The following is a 23,297-nucleotide window of genomic DNA, read 5'->3' as shown; positions in this document are numbered from 1 at the left end:
AGTGTGGGGCCTGGGGTAGGCGGGGCAGCTCATGAGGGGAGTTTGCAGAGAATGATGGGTACAAAAGTCAGACTACCATGGCCTGAAGGCTAAGTTCGGAGTGAAGACTCCCACTGACCGGTCTCAGAAGTTTGGGTGTAAAAAGAACAAGTGAAATAAAAATATGGAAAAATATAGAGAAATGGGCCCAGAACACAGCAATCTATCCAATAGTGATCATTAATATTTAATTTATGTTTATTTTATGTATCTTATGTTATTATGAATTGATATGAATAATTATATGTATGTATGGGATAAGAACAGATGTTATGATTTATGAATGCAATTTGGGATAAGTAAATCAAGCTAGTTAGCGCATGCATTGTATCAAACATTTTTTTTTCTTTTGGATTTCTTTTGGAGACAGTGCTTTCACTACGTACCACAGGTTGGTCTCAGACTCTGCAATCTTCCTGCTTCTGCCTTCTAGAGTGCTGGGATAAACCATCATGCCTGGCTTCAAATACTCTGAGGCTGGAGAGACACCAGCTCAGCAGTTAAGAGCACTTGCTGCTCTTCTAAAAGTCCAGAGTTTCCCTGGTCCATATCAGGCAGCTGACAACTGCTTGCACCTCTAGCTCCATGGGCTACAGAGCCCTCTTCCAGCCTCTATGGACACCTGGACATATGCAGTGTGTGCATGTGCGCGTGCGCGGACACACACACATGCATTTAAAAAACTATTAAATCCAAATTCTTATCCCTTGTGGGAGAAAACATTTGAAATTTACTCTCAGTGATTTTGAGACATGCAATACCATTATTATTTTTCTTTTTTTTGTTGTTTTTTTTTGGTTTTTTTTTTTTTGGTTTTTTGAGATGCAATACCATTATTAACTAAATTTACCATGTTGTATAATACAGTAAGTCCTATATTTCTTCCATCTACCTGATATTTTATACCCTTGCATCCTCACCTCCTCCCCTCTTCCCTCAACCCTGAGACCAATAACCATCAATATAATTCTACTATTTGCCTCTAACCTTGCCTGCTTTTGCTTCCACACATACGTGGAAATGTGCAGAATTTGTCTTTCTATGCCTGGCTTGTTTCATTTAGCACAAAATCTTCTAATTCCATCCACATCACTAATGGTATGACTTCTTTCTTTTAAAGTGATGAATAGTGTCCCCTTGGGCATAAATCCCATTTTCTTTAACTATTTCTTCATCTGCTACAGACAGAAGTGAATTCCATAGCCTGCCTCTTCTGCTCTGTGCAGCAGCAAACAGAGAGTGCAGATACTTTTTGGCAAATTGGTTTCAAATCTTCTGGGTAAGCACCCAGAAGGAAGACTGGTGGTTCAGGTCAGGATTCTGTTTCTTGTTCTTAGAGGACGTTCTGTGTGGTGGTCGTGATGCTACAGCACATTTTCAGCGACAAGGGAGGTTGGGGCATGTTCAAAGCAGAGGGGAAGGAGACGGGCGAATGATTAAAGACAAGGAAAGAGGAAGTGAAGTGGAGAGGAAAGGATTGGCAAGCAGGGGCTTGAAAGTGAGAAAAGAGCCCCTCCCCCCACACACACCCAAATTCCCACATGCCTAAGGGTTGGAGTCCCTCAGTTGGGAAGAAACTGTTGTTTCTCACGTCTCATTTCATTCAAACCACAGGCCTCTGTGAGGTCTAGCAAAGCACTTTAAATGGGGCAAACGGTTCTCGGTAGAATACAGTGGAAATGTAGCCAACCCCATCTGCTAGTTTAAAGGAGAAACTTACCTGAAGCCAATGAACCTGTCTTTTGTTGTTGTATATTAGGTTCAAAATACTAGCTGCCTTGCTCATATCTGCAGCTGATCTCAAATGCAGGAGGCTGACCGGGTACTGGTTGCAATTTAGGAATGGGGAGGACTCTGGTTCAGGCCAAAAGAGTCAAAAATGCATTCTATCCAGTTAGGCTGACCTGATCTTATTTCTCTGTGCACAAGGGAACCATGTTCTAGAATGTGCTACCACACAATCTGTGAAGTTAGAAAATGGGTTAAATATGTATCCTGTGAGGCATGCAGAAATTCGGGATCCCACAGCCATTTGTTCTGGCTTAGTGGACACTCATTTTAAAATTTAATTTTTTTTTAGAGGGGTGCAATGAACTTTATTGATGGTATTCAAGAGAGTAGGGCTCCCTAAGCCCCCTCTTGCTATTCTGGGGGTCTGGGATGGAAACTGTGAGGGAGATGCTCAGTGTTAAGGGTTAGGACAGGGACTGCTCAGCAGCCGAGGACCTCTCTCTTGCTGTGTCCTTGCTGGGATGGGTGGTCCAGGGCGGGCTTCTTACTCCTTGGAGGCCATGTAGGCCATGAGGTCTACCACTCTGTTGCTGTAGCCGAATTCATTGTCATACCAGGAAATGAGCTTTACAAAGTTGTCATTGAGAGCAATGCCAGCCCCAGCATCGAAGGTGGAAGAGTGGGAGTCACTGTTAAAGTCACAGGAGACAACCTGGTCCTCAGTGTAGCCCAGGATGCCTTTTAGTGGGCCCTCGGATGCCTGCTTCACCACCTTCTTGATGTCATCATACTTGGCAGCATTCTCCAGGCAGCATGTCAGATCCACGACGGACACATTGGGGGTAGGAACGCGGAAGGCCATGCCCGTGAGCTTCCCGTTCAGCTCTGGGATGACTTTGCCCACAGCCTTGGCAGCGCCAGTGGACGCAGGGATGATGTTCTGGGCAGCACCACGGCCATCTCGCCACAGCTTCCCAGAGGGGCCATCCACAGTCTTCTGGGTGGCCGTGATGGCATGGACTGTTGTCATGAGTCCTTCCACGATGCCAAAGTTGTCATGGATGACCTTGGCCAAGGGGGCTAAGCAGTTGGTGGTACAAGAAGCGTTGCTGACAATCTTGAGGGAATTGTCATACTTGTCATGGTTCACACCCATCACAAACATGGGGGCATCGGCAGAAGGGGCGGAGATGATGACCCTCTTGGCCCCACCCTTCAAGTGGGCCCCAGCCTTCTCCATGGTGGTGAAGACACCGGTAGACTCCACAACATACTCGGCGCCGGCATCCCCCCATTTGATGTTGGCGGGATCTCGCTCCTGGAAGATGGTGATGGACTTCCCGTTGATGACAAGCTTCCCATTCTCAGCCTTAACTGTGCCTTTGAACTTGCCATGGGTGGAGTCATACTGGAACATGTAGACCATGTAGTTGAGGTCGATGAAAGGGTCATTGATGGCAACAACCTCCACTTTGCCAGAAATGAAGGCAGCCCTGGTAACCAGGCGTCCAATACGGCCAAATCCATTCACTCCGACTTTCACCATGGTGTCTCTGGAACGAGGCTGGCACTGCATGAAAAGAAGCGGCTGTCTCTAGAACAGGGCAGAGCAGAGAGCCTAAAATTTAATTTTTAAAAAAATGTATGTGTGTCTTGGGGTACCCATAAAGGCCAGAACCTCCTCTAGATAAGTTGGATCCCCTGGAGGTAGGATTACAGGTGGTTGTGAACTCCCAGAGGGGGAAACTGGGGACCCACTGGGTTCCTCTGCAAGAGCGGCAAGAACTCTTAACTGTTGAGCTGTCTCTCTAAGTCCCTCAAACCTCTTTATGAAAACTAAGAGCCTGAGACAATTTTTCCTTTGTCTCATTTGTCTACCTATCTTTCCTATAAAAACACTCTATTGAGCCCACACCATCAACAGAGTTACAGAAATCAGCCTTTTATTATCTGAGGATGTGGCTGCCATCATATAGTGGAATTCCAAACACAGCTCCCTGTTTAGGTTGCGTATATTGATTTTGAGGCACTTGAAATCTAACTGATGCATTATTACAACCTTAACTTCCTTTTTGTTTTTACCATGTAGAACTGTCTTCATAGGAGAGGTGCTTTGTGTTATGGTTTAAGTAAAATGCTGCAGGTCCCCAAGTGGCTGCATTGGACCACAAGGGGCAGCAAGTCCCAGGCAGGAAGCTGCATGGTGGATAAGAGACCTCGATGGGGCAGCCAGTCCCATAAGGAGTGACAGACAGATGGGCATGCTATGAGACCACACCACAGGTCTCCAAAGGTGGCTGGTCCTGGGCAGGGAGCCATGCTTCGGGGAGAGAGACAGACTATAGGCACACCATGCAGAGTAAGGTTGGATATTTATTTAGTGAGTTATGGAGGGGAAGGTGAAAGGGGAGAAGAGCAGAGAGAGAGGCAGAAAGAGGGGGGAGGAGAGGAGCCACAGCAGCAGCTACCTCTCTCTGGTCCTGGGCAGGGAGCCATGCGTCAGGAGAGAGACAGATTATAGACACACCATTCAGAGTAAGGTTGGGTACTTATTTAGTGGGTTATGGATGGGAAAGGGGAGAAAGGGAGAAGAGCAGAGAGAGAGGGGAGGGAAGAGAGGAGCCACAGTAGCAGCTACCTTTCTGGTAGAGAGACAGAAAAGGAGGGACTCAGACTGGAAGCTGAAGATCAGCATGCCTCTGCTGAGGGGGGGGGGAGTGGGTGCAGCTTGTCTCTTAAAGGGACAGGACATATCATTACACTTTGGGAGCTGGGCAGCCACCTCCTTAATGGTGAGCTTGCCTGAGAGGTAAGAGGCCAGTCTTAGTTAACATTTCTGTCACTGTGACAAAACAATGCAAGGAAGGAAGGGTTCATTCTGCCCCCACAATTCCAGGGACAGCCCATTCCTGCTGAAGCAGGGGCCTGAGTGACATTGTATCCACAGTGAAAAAGCAGAGTGAGGAGTGTTCCTTCTGCCTGCTCCCCTTTCTACAGATCCAGGATCCCCCACCCAGGGAATGGTCCTGCCCACAATTAAAATCTTATAGAGTCTTATAGAGTCAGTGTAGCAGTCAGGAAACCGCCAAGGGCCTGCCCCGAGGCTGACCTAACCTAGAGAACTGCACAAAGGCGTGTTCCCCTATCTCAGAGGCATTTCTAGATTCTGGCAAGGTGGCAGGTAGCACACAGTCCCAGGCTCAATGCTACTAACTCATGAAACAGAAAAGTGGTTTTTAAAAAAGAAAATCCAGCGGCTGAGGGAAAATGTTTTGAGTGGTCTGCCCTATAGACATTTCACATGTAATAGTGTGTGTGTCTGGAGCTAAGAGGACAATCTCAGGTGTTGCTCCTTATCTTCTACTTTTTTTTTTTAAGATTCCCCACCCCTTCCCTTAGGCAAGGCCAGTTGATCCTGAGAATCTGGGGATTCTCTTGTCTCTACCTCCCGTGGGAGTGCTGGCATTACAGACTTAGATAGCTACAGCATCCAGTTTTACAGGACTTCTGGGGATCTGAACTCAAGTCCTCATGCTTGAATATCAAACACTCTATGAACTGACCATCCTCCTAGGATCTAGACCAGTGGTTCTCAGCTTTCCTAATGCTGCAACTCTTTGATACAGTTCCTCATGTTGTGGTGACTCCCAACTATAAAATTATTTTGTTGTTACTTCATAACTGTAATTTTGATACTGTTATGAATTGTAATGTAACTATTGGATATGCAACCTGCAATGGGGTCGAGACCCACAGGTTGAGAACCAATGCTCTAGAAAGACTTTTAGACAACTGAATGGCATCACCCACCATTCTTCTCATCTCTGTATGGGTAACAGTTTCACTTCTGGTCAGGGAGGAAGACCAAGCCTGGAGGTTTCCTATCTGGAAGGAGGAAGTTCAGCGAATCCATAGGAGGTACCTATCAGACCTTGGAGAATTATGCAGGGTGGATGCAACCGCTCAGAGGGTCAAGGTGCCTGCCATGGAGCCTGGCACCCCGAGTTCTATTCACAGAGCCTACAGAGTAAAAGGGAAGAACTGACTTGACCGCCACAAGTGGTCCTCTGACCTCTACCCGTGCCCATGTGTGTAGCACGATTAATAAAAACCCAGAGACGGAAATTGGGGTTCAACCTGAAGGTCAGAAAAACAAAACAGCCAGCCACTGGTTCTTACCTCTACCTCAGTCCGAACCTCAGAATGAGACTGTGAGCTGTCTCCTCTCATCTTATATTCCTCTCTAGGGCTGGGATTAAAGGTGGGCATTATTGGGACCAAAGGTGTGCACCGCCTGGTTTCTATGGCAAACTAGTGTGGCTACTGGAATTAAAGGTGTGTGTCACCACTGCCTGGTCTGTAAGGCTGTACTCTCTGATCTTCAGACAAGTTTTTTTTTAATTAAAATACAAATTAAATATCACTACACATGTGCACCCCCCACATACACAGGCAGCAAGAATAAATACATGCTTTTGTTGTTGTTTTTTAATGACTGATGTAGTCTTGGAGCTGTCAATAAGTGATAAGACATTCTTGGTGACTAGGAGGTGTTAGTAGCTAATACAGCCAAATAACTAGCTTTACTTTAGTAGACTGCCAAGGACTGGATGGCTTGAAATGCCACCTGGTTAATGATGGCCCATGGGACTTAACAGAAATCCCTTTGCCATGGAATGTAATGGCAAAAATGAGTCACTGGGTTGAAAAAAAAAATGAAAGAAAGACAAAGAGAGGGAGAGAAGTAGGAGAAAAGTTGAATATCTTACCTTTCTAAAACTAAGATTTTATTTTAGGTTGTTTTGTTTATTTGTTTCTTTTGAGGTCATGTGACCCTGGCTGGCCTCAAAGTCACTTCATATCAGAGAATGACTTTGAACTCATCATCTTCCTCCCAGGTTTTGGGGTTTATAGGTATGCCCCACTGTACATAACCTAAATTAATATTTTATTTCTTTATTTATTTATTTGGTGATAAAACAAAACAAAATAAAAAACATGGTCACACAGAGCTTCAAGTTCTCTAAGTAGCTGAGATGACCTTGTATGTATGCTTCTCCTACCCCTACACCGCCCCATCCCCCACAGTTGGGATTACAGAAGTGTGCCACCACACCCAGTTTTGTGCAGCCTCTGGAGAATGAAGTCAGGGCTTTCCACACTCTAGGCCACTGAGCTTCATCCGCACCCCCAAACCTGACATCATAAAAGAGTGTACATTTTCTTTTCATACTCACTTTTGCCAAGATGAATAGATATGGAAAAGACTGTAGGGCAAGGCATTCAAAGAAATTTCTCAGCCTCCTGATTTTCCACCAAGTGACATCATTGAGGGTGACACCAGTGTCTCTGTCTGCCCATCCATTAGCATCTTGTTGGGCCGTGAGGCAATTTCCTTTGTCTTGTGCTATTTGGTGTACAAGCCCGCCTTGCTCCAGCGCTCCTGGAGATCATTTACTACTTCTGGGATTAATAAGAGCTGCAAGTTTGCAGCTTCTTGTAAAAGCATTGCCACAGGATGGGGACAGACTCTGGTTTCAATCACTTGTACTTTCTTACGAGAGAGAGAGAGAGAGAGAGAGAGAGAGAGAGAGAGAGAGAGAGAGAGAGAGAGAGAGGGGTTTCAATCACTTGTACTTTCTTACGAGAGAGAGAGAGAGAGAGAGAGAGAGAGAGAGAGAGAGAGAGAGAGAGAGAGAATCAGAACAACCAGATTTCTTCCCCTCTACTAAGAGGGCTGACTTTGTCAGTCAAGGGACTAGGCTAGTTCAGGGTTCTCTGTCCCTTTGTCTTGGCCTTTCTTATTGCTTGAGGTAGGGTCGGTTTCTGAGGTTGGCCTGGAACTGGCTATTCGCTGATTCATGGGGAGCCTCCTATTTTAGCCTGCTGAATGCTGGGATTGTGGGTGCCCTAGACATTGTTGTTGGTTTGTTTGTTGTTTGGTGGTCTGCAGAATCTAGGATCACATGGGTGAAAGGTCTCTAGGAATGCCTCTGAGGGATTAATCCCCGGGGGAAAGACTCGTTTTTAACTGTGCATGGAACCATTCCCTAGCAGGAATTCTGGACTGAATAAGATGGAGAGAATCGACTGTGCACCAGCACGCTTTCATCGTTGGTCCCTTTTTTGATTGTAGATGTGTTGTGACTAGCTCCTATAAGCTCCTCCCATTGTGATTTCCCTGCCATGATGGATTTGTAACGTGGAAAGATGAGCCAACACAAATCCCTGTCCCCTGAAATGGCCTCTATCAGGGCATTTTGTCACCGCCACAGGATAAGAAACAGAAAGTCTCACACTGTAGATTTGGCTTTTGTTGCTGTCTTTTTTCGGAGAAGAGGGGCATCACTGTGCTTTTGAGGCTGGCTTGAAATTCACTTTGTAGCCTAGCCTGCCTGGCACTAACAGAAATCTTTATCTTCCTGCTTCAGCCTCCGGAGTGGGGGGAGTTGGGGTGGGGCAGGTGTTACAAGCATGCACCACCCTGCCCAGCTTGGTGTTGTTAACACGCCTTGGACATGGGCCTGACTTTACTGGTGTCTCTTTCCCGACAACTCCTACAAGTCATGGGCTATGAGACTGCCCTCCTCTCCATTCTAGAAGCTTTGGTCTTTGAGGCTCTAGGTTCTTTCTCTGCATTTCCTACATACAGGACGTGGAAGCTGACTGCAAACACAAGGTGTGTTTGATGAAAAGGTTTTCAGGTCTGGATCCTGCCCTGTGATTTGAGGACAGTTCCCAGGAGAGTGGTGACTGTACTGTGCAGTGGAGTTTCCTAGGTTGACCGGGCGAGTTTCCTGTGATAGACAGGCAGTGTCTAGGAAGTGGCAGGTAAGTTGCCTAGGATGACCGGGAGAGTTTCCTGTGATGGACAGGCAGTGTCCATGTTGAGCTACATGGATAAGGGCATGCATACCATGGTGCCAGAGGATTCAGAGTGAGGATGTTTCCTGAACACATCTCAGTGCAAGCATCTCGTGGTCCCCTCAGCAGGGCATCATCTTGGCACACACTAAAGTGATCTAACAGAGCCTTTGAAGTGGAAGCAACAGAAATGGGACACAGGGAGAGCAGGGCCATAGTTCCTCTTCTGTCCAGTCTTGTTAACATTGCAGCGTTTGTGCCAACAAAGGAATGCTAAAATACATAGCCCCTTTTGCTAACTGAACACACTCCAGGGGTCCAGATTTTCTCCATATATTTGCCTGTGTTTTCAGAGATGGTGGCCCCTGCCCTGGTCTCTGGACTCTGCAGGAGAGCCCTGTGCTGTAGGGAGGTGCAGCCTGTGGTCACCCCTGTCCGTATCATTGAGGCTACACATCAAGAGGCAGAGGCTGTGTGCGCAACAGCTTTATCCCTTCTCACACCTGGGACTCCCCAGAGCTGCTGAAAAGCAGACATGCAATGGTCTCTGCATCATTATCATGGACTGAGGCTACATGTCTGTAGGACCAAGCGTGTCCTAAGGATTCAACAGGTATTGGCGATTCTTAGCAATAATAAGCTTATACCCAGAGCCAGATGGAGTCAGAGTACTCCAATGTCCTCTCTTCAGTCTGGGGACAAGTGAATAGACTCTGGACTGGAGCCAAATGTTCTCCATAAAACAGTCGAAGGCCAAATGGTCCCTGAGGTCTCTGCTCACCTACCAGCAACTGTGGTCTGTGTGTTCCCTTTCTCCACACACATCTGCTGAGCCTCAGCTATGTGTGTGGCCCAGATCCAACCCGTGACCTCAAGAATCCAGGGTGCAGTGCCCAGGTGGCCGCAAAGACAGCATTACGTCACAAAACCTCCTCTGTGATGCCTCCCCATCTGTCTACGATACAGTTGGCCAGCTATGAGGGGCACGTTGAGTGCCAGAGTATGGAATTTGGAGTTAGTTAAGTATGTGTATGTTTTGCAGATAAGAAAACTGAAGTGTGGAGAAGAGGCCTTACTCAAGTTCAGATAGCAGTTCAGCGGCTGCCTGAGGTTAGAACTGGTCCCTTGACGCACTTCCACCCAGACCAGTTGCCTCCCTACGCAAAGAGGAAAACAGGTCTATATTTACATCAGGACCCTGCACTTGTTTTCTTTGGGGGAAATGCTGCATTTCAAGATTAAATAAAGCAAGCACCTTTGGAACAAGTGTAGAACATGGCTCTCAATTCTGACACGGTCAGATGCCCTGGAGAGTCTCTCAGAAGCACTCATGGAAGCCCCTCCTCAGACCAATGAAGTGTTTGTGTGAACAATGTCCAGCCAGGCTCTGTGGCCTGATGAGCCAGTCCACCATGCCATCAATGGCTAGAGAGCAATACAGCGATGAGTATGTGAATCTGAAAATTTGATCAGCGTCTCAACTGAGCACATCCAGAGGGGCAGTTAGCAGCCCCTGTTCCTAGACTGTGCTTCCAAGAGCTGTTCCTGAGGGTACCAGGGATTCTGGTGAATCCTTTAGTCCTTGGTTACTGCATTCAATCTCTACCTCTCCACCATCTGCACCCTTGATTTTTCGGTTGCCTTGGCTCCTAGCAGCGCCCTTCCTTTCTTGGGCTGACAGCACATGCCCTTCCAGGCTCCCCTCCTCCCTGCTCCCCACAGCCCTAATGAGCTAGCTCTGTGCTGAACTAACTGCACAGCCTGCCTGTCTGGGCTGTTCTCACCTTTCAACCCGTGTCTTAGGACTCTAGTCCACTTCGCACTCCCCCAGTCTTCCGTGCTAACTGCCTCGAAGTAGAGTGCTTTTGGGTTTGCTTTAAACTGCGCTGCACCCAGCTCGGTGCCTATCGCCTGCCCCATAAGGAGTTTAACAAACAAAACTTCAAACTAGGAGAGCAAGGCCAAAAGCTGTAGTGGCTGTCTTCTGATACAGACGAACATTCCTTGGAGATTATGCATCGGGCTTTATGCTCTCCACATAACAGAACAAAAAGAAAAAGAAAAGAGTCGATCAAATTTAACCAAGTAAGTGGTTATTTCCTGTCTGGACTTGGGGTTTTAAAGCCGGCTCAACACAGTGCAGTCCACCGGTCAGGAAAAAGAGCTGCTAGGGCAAGTTGGGAGTAGGGTTGGAGGTCTGCTTGCAGATCTGGTCCTCTTGCAACAAGGAGGGAAAGGTTGAACTTTCAGGTCAAGGTGGGGACTCCTGGTGGGGAGATCTCCTAGCTCAGGGCACGGTGGGAAGCACTGGGAGGCAGGCGGCAGTTGCCAAAGTTGAACTAAGTTGGCGCAGCCGTTCAGGTTTCGCGTCTCTCCGCGCCCACGTGGGGAAGGGGGCGGGGAGCGGGAGGGAGGGCAGGTCCTGAGCCGAGGGGCGGGTGTGTGTGTCTGTGTGGAGACTGAAGGAAATGAGACAACCTTTTCCTCCCACGGACTCAGTCTCCTCTGGAGTGTGCAGGGCTCGGGGAGTCCCAAGACCGAGTTCACGCGTTCCCAGCTCAGCCCGACTGGGAGAGACGCCCCAAATTGCTCTCTCTGGGGTGCACGGGTGCCGCAGTCACAGGGCACAGTCCCACTTGCCGCACCCCTCCCTGGGTGATCTGACCCCCCTCCCCGACTCAGTCCCCGGAAGTGTGCGCCTGCCGTCCAAGAGAAGGTAAGCTGCTCCCCCGAAGCGCGCTCAGGGTGCAAGGACACCCCAGTTCTACTGAGCGGGAACTCTTCAGCGATCTTAGAATCGGAAACCTCGGCTTTGTTCCGGAACCCCCGTCCAGGTACGGGTCCTGTTTTCTCCTCCTGCTTTCTCTTCCTCCTGGCGTCTCCAGCCTATTTGACTGGCTCAGATCACTCTCATCCCTCTGCCTCCACAGCCAGGCTTTGAGGAACCAGTGAGTTGCAAATCTGGGCGCTTCTCTAACTGCTCTAACTCCAGGAGCTTGACTGAGCCGGCTCGCCCGCGGCGGTGGCGGGCTTTGGTTTTGGGTTTGTTGGGGACCACCCACCTGAAGTCGGCCTGGTGTACACTGAAGTACTTACCTGGCTCCTCTCGGAGCCACTAAACTATTCGGCGACCCCCCAGGTCCCCGAGATCAGAGTGAACTGTGGAGTGTAAAGGCTGTTGGCGCCCCCTAAAGCCTTAAATGGGACTTTCTGCTGCTGCAGGGGGTCTCACTCGCGCCGCAGCGCTTATCTGGGGGTGAAGGTTCTGAAGGCTTGGGGTGGAGGGAAACGCTCATTGCCGGTTATGAAGACCATGAAGAGAGGAAGGCTCTGAAGCAGGCGAGAGCGAGCCCCATTGGGTAGTTTCATTTTTGCTCCTTATTTAAGCTCGTTTTCCCCACCAACATCAAGCCTATGGCAGGAACTTCTAAAAGTCCTGACTGCAAAATGAAACCACGGAGTAAGCCGACTTGAGCCAGGGAAGTTTGTAAAGGGCAAAGGGTCCAGCCTAGATTTGGATCCCAGCTGGTCTGAGCCGCACACCCCAAGTTCAGCTCTACAGCTGGTTCCTCTGTCCAGTCTGAGCAAGAATCTGCCACTTCCTGCCTGCACACACCCGGGGAGACCAAGCTTTTGCCTTTTATAGCAAATACATAGCAATTCCATTCAGATCCAAAGTATTTATTTACTTCCCGTGGCTGTTTCTGCTCAGTAAAGAGGGTTGTAGCCTTCAGCGTCGCGCTTTAGCCCCTCCTTCCCTTCCAGGCAGGCAGATTTGTGTTCTGCCTCAGCAGGCTGACTTGAGGTCAAGTCCTGTGTCGAGGAGGCCAGGTCATAGGTCAGGCCATTGGCCTTGGTGATGCCTCCCTGTAGCTGTGTTTTCTCTTCTGAAAAGTAGACGATGGGGCCAGGTGTGGTGTAGCACACCCGTGGGCCTAGCATTCCAGAGGCAGAAGCAGGAGGATGAGAAGTTCAAGGTCATCTGTGGCCACAAAATGAGTTTGAGTCTGACCTGGGTTCCACAGGACCCTGCCCCACAATACCAAAATCAAAAAACAAGTCAAGAAAATAGTAAAGACAGTAGAGTTTATTTTTATTTTGTTTTAGATTTATTATATATGCACGCGTGTGCTGCCATGTGGGTTTTAATTGTGCCCCTTGAGAGATGTCTGGGAGTATCCGGAGGCATTTTTTGGCCATTGCCGCGTAAGTGGGGGAGGATTTGTTCCTTTGGATTGTTCAGGAGAGCCCTTTTTCTACAATGCAGTTATCCGGCCCATGATACTCAGGTTGAGTCACCCTGGCTTAGCGTATCAGTTCACAGGGAGCCGGTGTTCAGCCCCCCTGCTTTCATCAGTTGGGTCTTAGCTGATTACCCCAGCCCCTGTTCTCACATCTCTCCCGTCTCTCCTGTACTGCAATCCCAGGGCCAGAATTCCATTGCTGCATTCCCACCAGGCTGTGCTACCGTCCTGCCCCACACCTTTGTTTTTCCTCCATTACTAACAGAAAGGGCCTGGGTCTATAGGTGTTTGTCAAGCATTGACAGCAGCCCCTCTGCAAACCCTGCGCCAGTCTTCCCAGGGTGGAATCTAACCTGTGACCTCATACACCAGCCCCAGACTTCCCTGCCCATTCTCACTCTCCCGCCTTCCAGCCATGCTCCCCACACATCCCAGCTCCCTGGGGATTTGCTCTTCTGACCTCTTGGAATCCTTCCTCCCCATGGTTTGGCAAACACTACATCGTTCTTTGGTCTTGAACTCGGTCTCTTCTGGACGAGGCTTTTCCACTCCATATGACAGTTTCATGGTTCCCTGCTGCCCTGTCCAGTGTGCTGGGACTCTCTGAAAGTCTTACAGGAAGAGCAGTGTGCTAACCAATAGGGTAATTTTTCATTGTAAAACCGAGTGCCTGCTCAGTGTTGTGCTCACTGCATGAGTTTTGACTCTCCTGATCCTTACATCGTCTCTATAAAGTTCACACTGAGGCCAGAGAAGCTGCAGAGTTTGCCTAAAGTCACACAGTTTATCAGTGGTGGGGCCAGCATTCACATAAACATTTGAATTTCGGAACACACACGCTGCTCACTATGTAGGTAAGGGCTTTAGTTTGTATCAGACTCAGTAAAGGTTCAGTGAATGTGAGCTGAGATTTGTTGACTTATTAGTGGGAACCAGAACCCACAGTTTTTCTTTTTAACCTGTACCACAGTTAGGATCCAGGACCTTACTGTTCAGATGGTACTGTTCGTTGGCAGCCCCTGTTTTCCTTCTCCTTTTTGCTTTGTTTGCAGAACTGAAGAGTAGGGTATTGGCCCTAGTCATACCAACCTGACTATAGAGCTTACGTGTGCTGGTCAAGTCTGGGACAGCACTATTTGAGGGGACAGCATAGAGGAATGCAATTAAGACTCCCATTGGAGGATCAGCCATGAAGGAAGGGACTCTGGGTGAGGGGGTGAATAAACGCTGGCTCTCCCTCCTTCTACATGGCAGACTACGCCTTCTCGTTTATCTATTAAAGGTAAAATTTGTTAAGGAATTTATTAAGAGTGCCCACTGCTGACGCTGGATACTAGGTTACAGCTGGTCACTTCACCAGCTTAGAATCCTGTTTCCCTCAAAGCAGCTGTGGCTTTGCAAGCCGGATCTACTCCTTTCTGGTTCTGGGGCCTTGCTGTGTTGGGCCAAGTTTGACTCCGTTGCCCAAATCCCTGCACATTTGTGTACTCTGTCTTCGCACTCAGCTGTTCCGCACACAGCTTTCTCATTCCGGGAGGCTGTTCCCTAAAGTTTAATGCGATGAGATCACCTTGTGTGGTGTGGTTTCGTAAGGGGTCCGGGAAACACTCCTGTGAGGGTGCTTCACAGGGTGTATCAGGGTGAGGGTTTTCCTGTTCACCAGTCCACATGACAACTTGCAGTTTCCCACCCTAGACACTTTCTGTCCCTTGGCACGGCCCCTGCCTAGATCACTAGCTGCTGATGCCAGAAGCAGGTTTCCCTAGGCTATTAAAGATAGGGAGAAAAATCCAGACCCAAGATCTGGGGATCTCTTCTGTTTGACATTTGGATAGTCTCACCCCCTCCCCCCAAAAATAACTTACTCAGAGTGGTGGGTGGGGAGGCAGTTGGTACCGGGGTCTCTGATATCACACCCCGTTGGCTCTTTCTGTGCATCATTCTTCCGGGTCTCTGAGAAATGTATCCTGCTGTTAGACTCGGTGCAAATCCCATTTGGCTTATGAAGAGATGTCTTGGTCCAGTGTTATGATCACTGCCTGAATCTTCAGGTGTTATCTTGTACTTGGAATGCTGGTGCATTGTGCAGCTTGGTGCTGGGTGCTGGAGACACACAAACATGACATTTCTCAACCAGGTCATAGACCCCGATGTGACAGACTTGTGATCACCAGATTGTGCTCAGTGAGAAAAATGGGCGTTCAATAGAGTCAGTCTGTCATGCAAGAAGAGTCGGGAAGAAGCTTGCGGGGCTTGGGGGCAGGGCAGGGCAGGGCCATCAAGAAGCAAACACAGGCCCAATGCAGGAGATCACGAAAGGCCTCTGCAGATCTTTAGGGGTTTGCTGGGCACTGGAGGCCCAGAGATAAGTCTGAGGAGGTGTGGCTTGTCACCAGTCCAACTGTCTGTCCTGGTATTGCTAGCGACAATGGAGTGGGCGGTCCCAGTTCAGGTGTGCAGACCTTTCAGTGGTGACTCTGCCTCCTATCTCTGCTGGTCTGGTTTCCTCCTGGGGCCAAGGGATCAGAACCTAGGGGGTGGAGGAGGGACACTGTCTCCAGTAAGCAAAGAAAGCACAGTCGAAAGAAAGCTGAGCTCAGTAGCTGTGCATGGCTGTTTTGTTTTCTTTTCAAAGCCCTGGCTGGTAAACTGTGTGGATGGGCCCTCTGGAGCCCTGGCTTTGGAACAGTTCCCTGTATAGCTTCTAGAAGTCTGTGTGGATAGCTAAGTAATGGGTAAGTTTCTCAGACTTAGGGAGAGAGGGGCAGAGGTAGAGAGGGTGGGGAAGGAAAGCGAGACAGAGATTCGTGGAGAACAGAGAGGGTGAACTAGAAGAGATGGAGTTTGGTATCCGGGCCTATTCTAATGCAGCAGGTCAGTGGCTATCAGGGTTGACACACTTCCCTGAGCCCAAAGCCTTTTGTGTACACTTACTGCATATAGCTCCCATGGGTGCTGGGCTCATCTGCTTGCTGATTGCAAAATGGATGAAGGTCCCTCTGTACTCTAAACTTGACTCTGTTCACCATTCAGCACCCCCTGGGGAATGCAGGCCCTTTTGGAGAGAGGAGTGAGCAAAAGCCCTAGTTAGCACAGGAGGCAAACCTGCCCCACCTTCAGGATGTCCATAAGCCGAATGGGGAGATAGGAAGACAGCCACACAATGCAGGGGTAAGTGAGGGCAAGACAGAGATGATAATGTAATAGTCCAAAATTTGAATTTCCCCTGGAACCTCAAGATGAGAGAAGGAAAAGCCTGGGGTCCTGTTGACGACCACAGCCAGGGCAGGAACTGGTCTCTCAGCGAGACTTTATATGGTTCTGACGACTTATCAGATCACCCCGCCAAAGGCAGTGAAGATGGAGGACACGGGGCCACATCCTGACCAAGACTGAGCAGTACCGCTTAGATTTAAACCTAGATTTCACATTAGCACCGGGATGGGGAGTGTCACTGGACCTCTTTGTTTCTCTTCCTAATATCTGATTGGCTTTCATCTGTTTTTTTTTTTTTTTACTGTTTGTTTTATTCTTGCTTTTGGCTTAGTGAGAGTGGATAGCTGAGTCTACCAGGGCCCAGGCTCTGACCCTAACAAAGCCAGTAATGGGGTCAGAGGAAATTTATTCCATCCAGAGCTCAGGGAATAGAGGCAGGAGAGGGTATCTTCTTTGTAAGGTTATCTAGCCTACTCTGGAGGAAAGGACTCCAGGAGTGGGGGGGGGGGTCCTAGTAATTATAGGGGTCCCAGGGGTGGAGCTTTAGTTAGATATATTTGTCTCATTGAGTCTACTCTCTGAGGGGGGTGTGTGTGTGTGTGTGTGTGTGTGTGTGTGTGTAGAGGAGGGAAGGAGAAAAGGGAGGGGGGAAGGAGAGAGAGAGAGACCCCATTCATAGCCAAAAGGCAGACCCACTACCAGATGCCAGCCATAGACTCAGCCATCCAGCCCAGCTACAGGCTGACTATTTAATATAGGCTATGTGAGATCTTGTCCGTCCAACAACAAGAAAAAAATGATTGGGGATGTCGCTCATTTGGTAGAGTGCTTGCCTACTTTGCCTTAACCGTTGGGTTCAAGTCCCAACTTGAACTACATAAAGTGAGTTTGGTGGAACAGGCCTGGAGGAGAATCAGAAGTTCAAGGTCATTGTCATCTACTTAATCAGTTCACAAGTTCAAGGCCAGAAACAGAGCCAGCCAGTAGGAACAGCCATTTCCTCGGCTCTGGCTTCCTTTCCGGTCAGACTTGCCTTCTCTGCATCTGAGAGGACTCTTTTACTTCTTCCTTCTCCTCTTGCCCCGGATTTGATCCCAGAGGCAGCCTGCACTTTGTCCTCCTGTGAGAGGAGGCGGAAATGCTACTCAGCAGAGGGGCCACCATAAACTTGGGAGGAAAACAAGGCTTTTCCCAGAATACAAGGCAGTGAGCGAAACCTCCCTTCTGCTCTGTGTTCTCCCATCACTCAGGTCACTCAGAAGGGCTGTGGCCTGAGGGAGCATACTTCAGGGGATCAACGGAATAAGGAATAATCGCAAGGACTGGCTAAGGCTGTCTGCCCAGGCGCTGGTACAAACACAGCCAGCTGTTTTCTTCCTTGCTCATCTTTTTAGGACAAGACAGGTCACAGCAGCCCTCAAGGAAGGGGCAGGTGGCACCTCTGGGGGAAGAAGACAGGCAGGTGCTTTGGTTTCTCAAGGTCCACTGTCCAGTGTGCCTCTTGGCTGAGCAACCTGGAAGAGCAGCTCTCTGCATTGGGTCCCCCGCAGTGCCATAGTGAACCCGTGCATACAGATGTAACACTTGCAGCTGTGGACCTGTGTCCTGAGGGCACCCGCTGAAGTGTCCAGGTTCTTCTGTCCCACTGCAAAGAACTGGGCCAGGGCACATGCTTAGAAATAGAAGGCAACGGTTTGTTACCAGAAGGGAAGGCCCTCCCTAGAGTGGGGATGGGCTGTGAGCTGAGGGAAAACCTGTGCTCAAAAGCATGGGGCCGTGAGGAGCAGTCCCTTACAGGGTGTTTACAGAGCGCTGGCTTTCTGTCTTTTGTGCTCTCGCTGTTTCTTGAGTGTGTCATATTCAGCCCAGACACAGCTGTGGAGGATGGCTTTTATATGTTAAACTTGATACATCTTTCTCTGGTCTCCTGCTCGACTATTGGAAGGGGCGGGGCGCTGAACTGCCACTGGTCTACTTCAAGGACTTGGTCCTGCCATCTCTCCAGGGCAGGGATGGTTTGTGCAGAGGCATTTCCCAGGGTTGCACCCTGAGAATTTTATCCAAATTCTAAAAGTAACACCTCAGACGTTGCTCTGGGAGGAACACAGGTGACAGATGGACACCCAGCTCCCACAGATGTCTTGGAAGCCTTGGTGTGTTTGCCCAGCTCAACACATGACCTTTTGCCCAGGCCAGCCAGGCTTCGTCCTAGGCCCTGGAGACAGATATACAAGGTGCTCTGTTTGCCCCAGAATTCAGAGACCCAGTGTAGAGACAGATGGAGTCAGAGATGGGAATGTCGCGACTCACTGCCTATCCTGTGTATTGAAATACATTCTCTAGAAGCAGAGAGTACCCTGCCAGTTCCTAAATTGCTGGGGCCCACTATGAAGGAGAGTTCTCACATACTCCAAGGACTCAATAAGTTAATGTCTTCCTAGTTTGTTTTTGGTGGCTGGAACTGCATACTCCAGACTAGACATTTTATTGTTATTATTTTAATGTCTTTTTCATACATAGTTCTGAAAGCCTATGAAGGCCTAGTGAAGGCCTCCCTGCAGGATCATGATGTTGTAGACGGCATCATATGGCCAGACAGAGCAAGCAGTCTAGCTTAGGGCTTGCTCCTTCTTCTGATAAAGTAACTCATGCAGGCCTAGGATCTAATCCATGACCTTATCTTATCCTAATTAGCTCCAAAAGGCCACATGCAAATGTCATTTACGTGTGACTTGGGGATTTGGTTTCTGATAAGTGAATTCTAGAAAACACATCGAAGCCATTTCAGATGTTCTAAGACGCAGAGAATGACAAAGTGCTGTGTGCTTCCCCAGGACACTTCACTGAGTCTGGGCAGCAAGTAGGAGGGTCCAAAGGGAGGGGGAGGAGAGTGAGACAGGTAGGCAGAGGGACTGATGAGGGTGCTGTGGTTGGAGGGGGGCAGGTGAGTCTGCCAAAGAGAAAAGTCTCGATCAAGAAGGGTCTTGACGAAGTATCCAACTTTGACTTGGAAGGCACCAGGGAACTCCTGCAGGGTTTCACACAGGAGGCCAAGTCCAGGCCTCATTGTAATGATAGATAGGCTGTGGAGAAGACACTAGAAAGAACCAGCCGGATGTCAGATGAGCAGCCTTGATGTCACTGTGGTGTGGGGTGTGTAAAGGCCTGGAATCTGGAGTCAGAGGACCTTGGCTTGCTTTCCTGCCTCCAGCACCCCATGTTACTTGGGCTACATGGTAAATGAGAGTGTCTTCTCTGAACGCAGAAACTGTTTCCTCATTTATGGGTAGTATGGCTAGTGTCAGATTCTGTATGACATAAATGTGTTAGCCATAATGGGCACGTGATTAATTTCATATGGTTACTGTCATCCAGGCCAGAACTAATAAGTTTCTAAGACTCCAGTAACGGGGGTGGAGAATTGGGCACAGACCCAGGAAACTCTTGGCACTGGAGTCAATACGATCTGGTGACTGATTGGATGAAGGGCTTCAGAAGGGCAGGAACTCATGATGACTGGGGCAGTTTGGCCTGGGCAACCGGGGCAAGGATAGTGGAGCCATTCATTGTCAGAGGGGGTGGAGGGGTGGAAGATGGGAGGGCCAGGGTACAGCATGGCAGGAAAGGACAGTGAGCTCAGTTTCAGACTGGCCAACTTGGAAGCATCAAGGCCAGGTGGGGAGAGGTGTCTGGGCAGAAGGCTTCATGAGTTTGGCATTCAAGAGAGGCCTTAAAGATTTATGAGCCAACTTTTAGCGAGAAGCAGTGAAGTCATATTATGTATCATTTGATCTGGGAGTATTATGGGGTATGGGAAGAGGGTAGTGCTTACTTTTCAATGTTTATCTAATGTTTATTTTGAGACAGGGTTTCTTGTAGCCCAGGCTGACCTCCAACTTTCGTTACAACCGAGGGTGACCTTGAACTTCAGATCTTCCTGCCTCTGGGATTACCAAACCTGGTATGTGGTTTATGCTTGGTAAACACTCCACCTATGGAACCACACCCCTAGGTCCAGATAGTCCTTTTCAAGTGTGCTGTGCGCTCTAAACCCTTGTAGAAGCAGGGGTTTCTCTGTCCAGCCCCATCCTACTGTCACATTCTAATAGTCACTCAGAGGCTTGTATTAATCATAACTCTTGGCCAATAACTCAGGCTTACTACTATCTGTCTCTTACATTTAAATTAACCGATATGTTTGTCTGTCTTTTGCCACATGACTCATGACATTTTACCAGTACTCTAACACATCTTCTTCCCTCAGCAGCTGGCTTGCATCTCCCCTGACTCCGCCCTTCTTTATCCCAGCATTCTTAGTTTGGCTTTCTCACCTAACTCAATCGCGTTCAGCTACTGGCCAGTCAGCTTGTTTATTAAACCAATCGGAGCATAATTTACATAGTGTACAGGAATATTCCACAGCACCCTTGTAGTGATCTTAATTATGAGCAAAGAAAAACCATCAGGAAGGGGATTGCTGTAGAGTCTTTACTTCAGAGTATACCAAGGAGGACTCCTGTTATTATTGTTCCTGTATTACAGCTGTGTAAACTGAGGCACACAGGTGATGAGTGACTTCTCCATATGATTCTCCATGACAGACCCAGGATTTCCACCCAGCTTGTCAGGATCCACATCTGCGTCAGACCGCTCTGAGAGCAGGTCTTGCTAGGATGCCACACGGAGCTGCAGGAGAGGAAAAGGAAGACTGTGAAGGCAGAATTGGAAGGGGACTTGCAGAGAGCAAGAGGACACAGGAGACTGCAGTGTGGGACAGAAGTTTTTCCAGAAAGGAGGGGCCGGCTGCCCAGGATCAGGTCAAGGCCACACAGGGTGCAGCACCCCTTGACTAGGGGCTTAGAAGACCTTTGAGTGCTGAGCTGGTGGGCGGCGTAGTGAGAAGGCTGGGGTGCTGAAAACGTGGAAGGTGCGGGGGTGCAGCTGAGCTGCACACTTATTGACAGAGCTCGCATGGAGGTCAGAAAAGAGAGAAGGGGGGGTGAGTTCCAGGAAGCCAGGAAGCCCCAGTACTTAGGGGAGAATCCCTAGGAATGTAGCGGGTGTGGGAAAGCCTTCAGGTCTAGCTCAGCTCTTGTTCACCAGCAGAGGATCCACACTGGAGAGGAGATTTTGAATGTAGTGGATGTAAGCAAAAATTCTCAGATGGTTTCTGCTGAATTAAATATCAGAGAATCCACATGAGAGAACCATATCCCATCTCCAGGGGTGAGCATCTCTTTGCTCACTTTCTTTTCCACAAGGGCCTTCGGTATTTTTGTCCTACGTTCCGGGCAGCAGCCACATGCATGGTGAGATAAGGAAGTCCTGGAGGGGTCTGCTGCCCGAGACCTGAGTGTGATATCGAGAATAGGTGACCAGCACACCAGGGTGCTGCGAGCTTGGAATCCCAGCAATGGGGAAGTAGAGACAGAGGCGTGGGTTTCTAGGACTCTCCAGCCAGGCAGCCTACTAGGTAAATCCCAGGCCAGTGAAAGGCCCTATCCCAGAGAAAAAAAGGGGGGATAGAAAAGGTGGTCATCACTCGAGGTGCTGACCTTGGGCCTCCACACACAGGTGTGCCCATGCTTAAACACATACGTGCACACACAAACACAAAAGAGCCTGGGGTGGGTGTTTCAAGCACCCCGCCATTCATAGGTGGAGCACAGAAGCTTTCTCTCACCATGCCCAGGGGAGAGTCATTGCTTGTAGAATCCAGACAGGTAATGCTCAGGGGCAGCATACTACCCCCGCCCCCACCAGCTCCTGGGGGTTGCCCTCCGAAGAGTCTTCAAGGTACCATGACATTCTGGGGTGCCCTGTCCTCTGTGGGAGCAGGTGCCTGCTTTGTAGATGTCAGGGAGGTGAGAGTAATAGCTGGCATAGACCTTGAGGAGGAAGGAGGGGATCCTCAGGAACCCCAGCCCTGGGAGAATTATGGAGTGTGACTCAGTGCACCTGCTTCGAATGACCCCGGGTGATTTGACTTCTGTCATTTAAGCTTGTCATATGAGAAAATCTAGTTCCCTTGCTAGGCTTTTGCTGGGCGCAGGAACACAGACTCAATGGGCCTTCCGAAGTGACTCCCTCTTCTTGGGAGAAGGACAGTTTCTGGGCTTTGGAGACTTTGGATTCTCTTCCTCAGACAGGGACCATGGAGGGTTAAAGTCTTAACTCAGGCACGGCTTTGCTCCAGCTCCTGATGCTAACATCCCAGAGGCTCGGGGCTAGAATTAAGATCTGGCTTCCAACCTTGTAAATATTCTGTGGTTGAAATGGCATCTTTGCTCTTGGAAGTTTCTCTGTGAAAGTACACACTTTCACAGAGGCCTCTGACCAGCTTTCCTGGAGATGTGCTGCCCTGAATCCAAAAGGCCATAGGAAAGGGCAGTGTGTGTGTGTGTGTGTGTGTGTGTGTGCGTTTGCGTGGGGGGGGGGGTCAGGTATGCTTGCGAATATGGGAATGTGTGTATTGTATGTTTAGCTGCAACTATGTGTGTATGTGTCTGTGTATGTGTGTGCAGGTGTGCTTGTTTGGGAATGTGTATTTAGATGTAGCTGTGTGTGTGTGTTCAGGTATGCTTGTGTGTATGGAAGTGTGTGTATGTGTTGATCTGTAGCTGTGTGTATGTGTGTCTGTGTGTCTGTGTGTTGTTCAGGTATGCTTGTGTGTATGGGAATGTGTCTATGTGTGTGTATATCTGTAGCTGTGTGTGATGTGTCTCTGTGTCTGTATCTATGCGTCTTTCTGTGTATATGTCTCTGTGTGTGTCTGAGTCTGTATATGTCTGTGCATGTATATGTGTCTGTGACTGTATGTTTATGGGAGTATGTGTATCTTTGTATCTTCACACCTACAGCAAACTGAATTATTTTCTTCATTTTCTCCCTCTGGGTGTCAGAAAACATGAAGCTGGCATCTTTCAAAGGCTGTATTTCAAACTTGGAGGTTTTATGGGTCTGTGGAGAGACCCTCCAGGAACCAAGGTTGAATGGGGATGTGGGCCTTTGGGTATTGGTATACACAAACAAGGCACTGTTACAGAAAAGGTAGGAGCCACAGGTGCCTTGCCCCACCCTTCTCTGCAGGGGAAAGCAGGCATTCTTCCCCAGAAGGGTGTGCCTATGGCTCAGTACAGCTGTGGACTCCATGAAAACATGTAACCCTTGATGTGGCTTTTGTCCAATCCTGTGGTTCTGAAT

At 48.9% G+C, this 23,297-nt stretch overlaps 1 protein-coding gene and 1 pseudogene across 2 annotated transcripts in view; one reads left to right on the top strand and one right to left on the bottom strand.

Annotated features, from left to right (window-relative positions):
• Positions 1–2,159: 2,159 nt before the first annotated feature.
• LOC142856375 (glyceraldehyde-3-phosphate dehydrogenase pseudogene) lies at positions 2,160–3,331 on the bottom strand (annotated as a pseudogene).
• A 7,743-nt stretch (positions 3,332–11,074) lies between these two features.
• Eva1a (eva-1 homolog A, regulator of programmed cell death) overlaps positions 11,075–23,297 on the top strand; it is a 48,645-nt gene continuing 36,422 nt past the window's right edge. Inside the window, exon 1 of one of the 2 annotated variants that reach the window (XM_075983787.1) lies at positions 11,075–11,350. The gene's annotated coding sequence lies outside the window, so the exon portion shown is untranslated. Of the gene's footprint in view, positions 11,469–23,297 lie in introns of both variants that reach the window. The other variant, XM_075983788.1, reaches the window with a different exon arrangement.

Source organism: Microtus pennsylvanicus, chromosome 8 (genome assembly GCF_037038515.1).
Source record: "Microtus pennsylvanicus isolate mMicPen1 chromosome 8, mMicPen1.hap1, whole genome shotgun sequence".
In the NCBI taxonomy this organism is placed as follows: Eukaryota; Metazoa; Chordata; class Mammalia; order Rodentia; family Cricetidae; genus Microtus; species Microtus pennsylvanicus.
The sequence above is the reverse complement of the archived record's forward strand: the minus strand, read 5'-3'. Positions and strand labels throughout refer to the sequence as shown.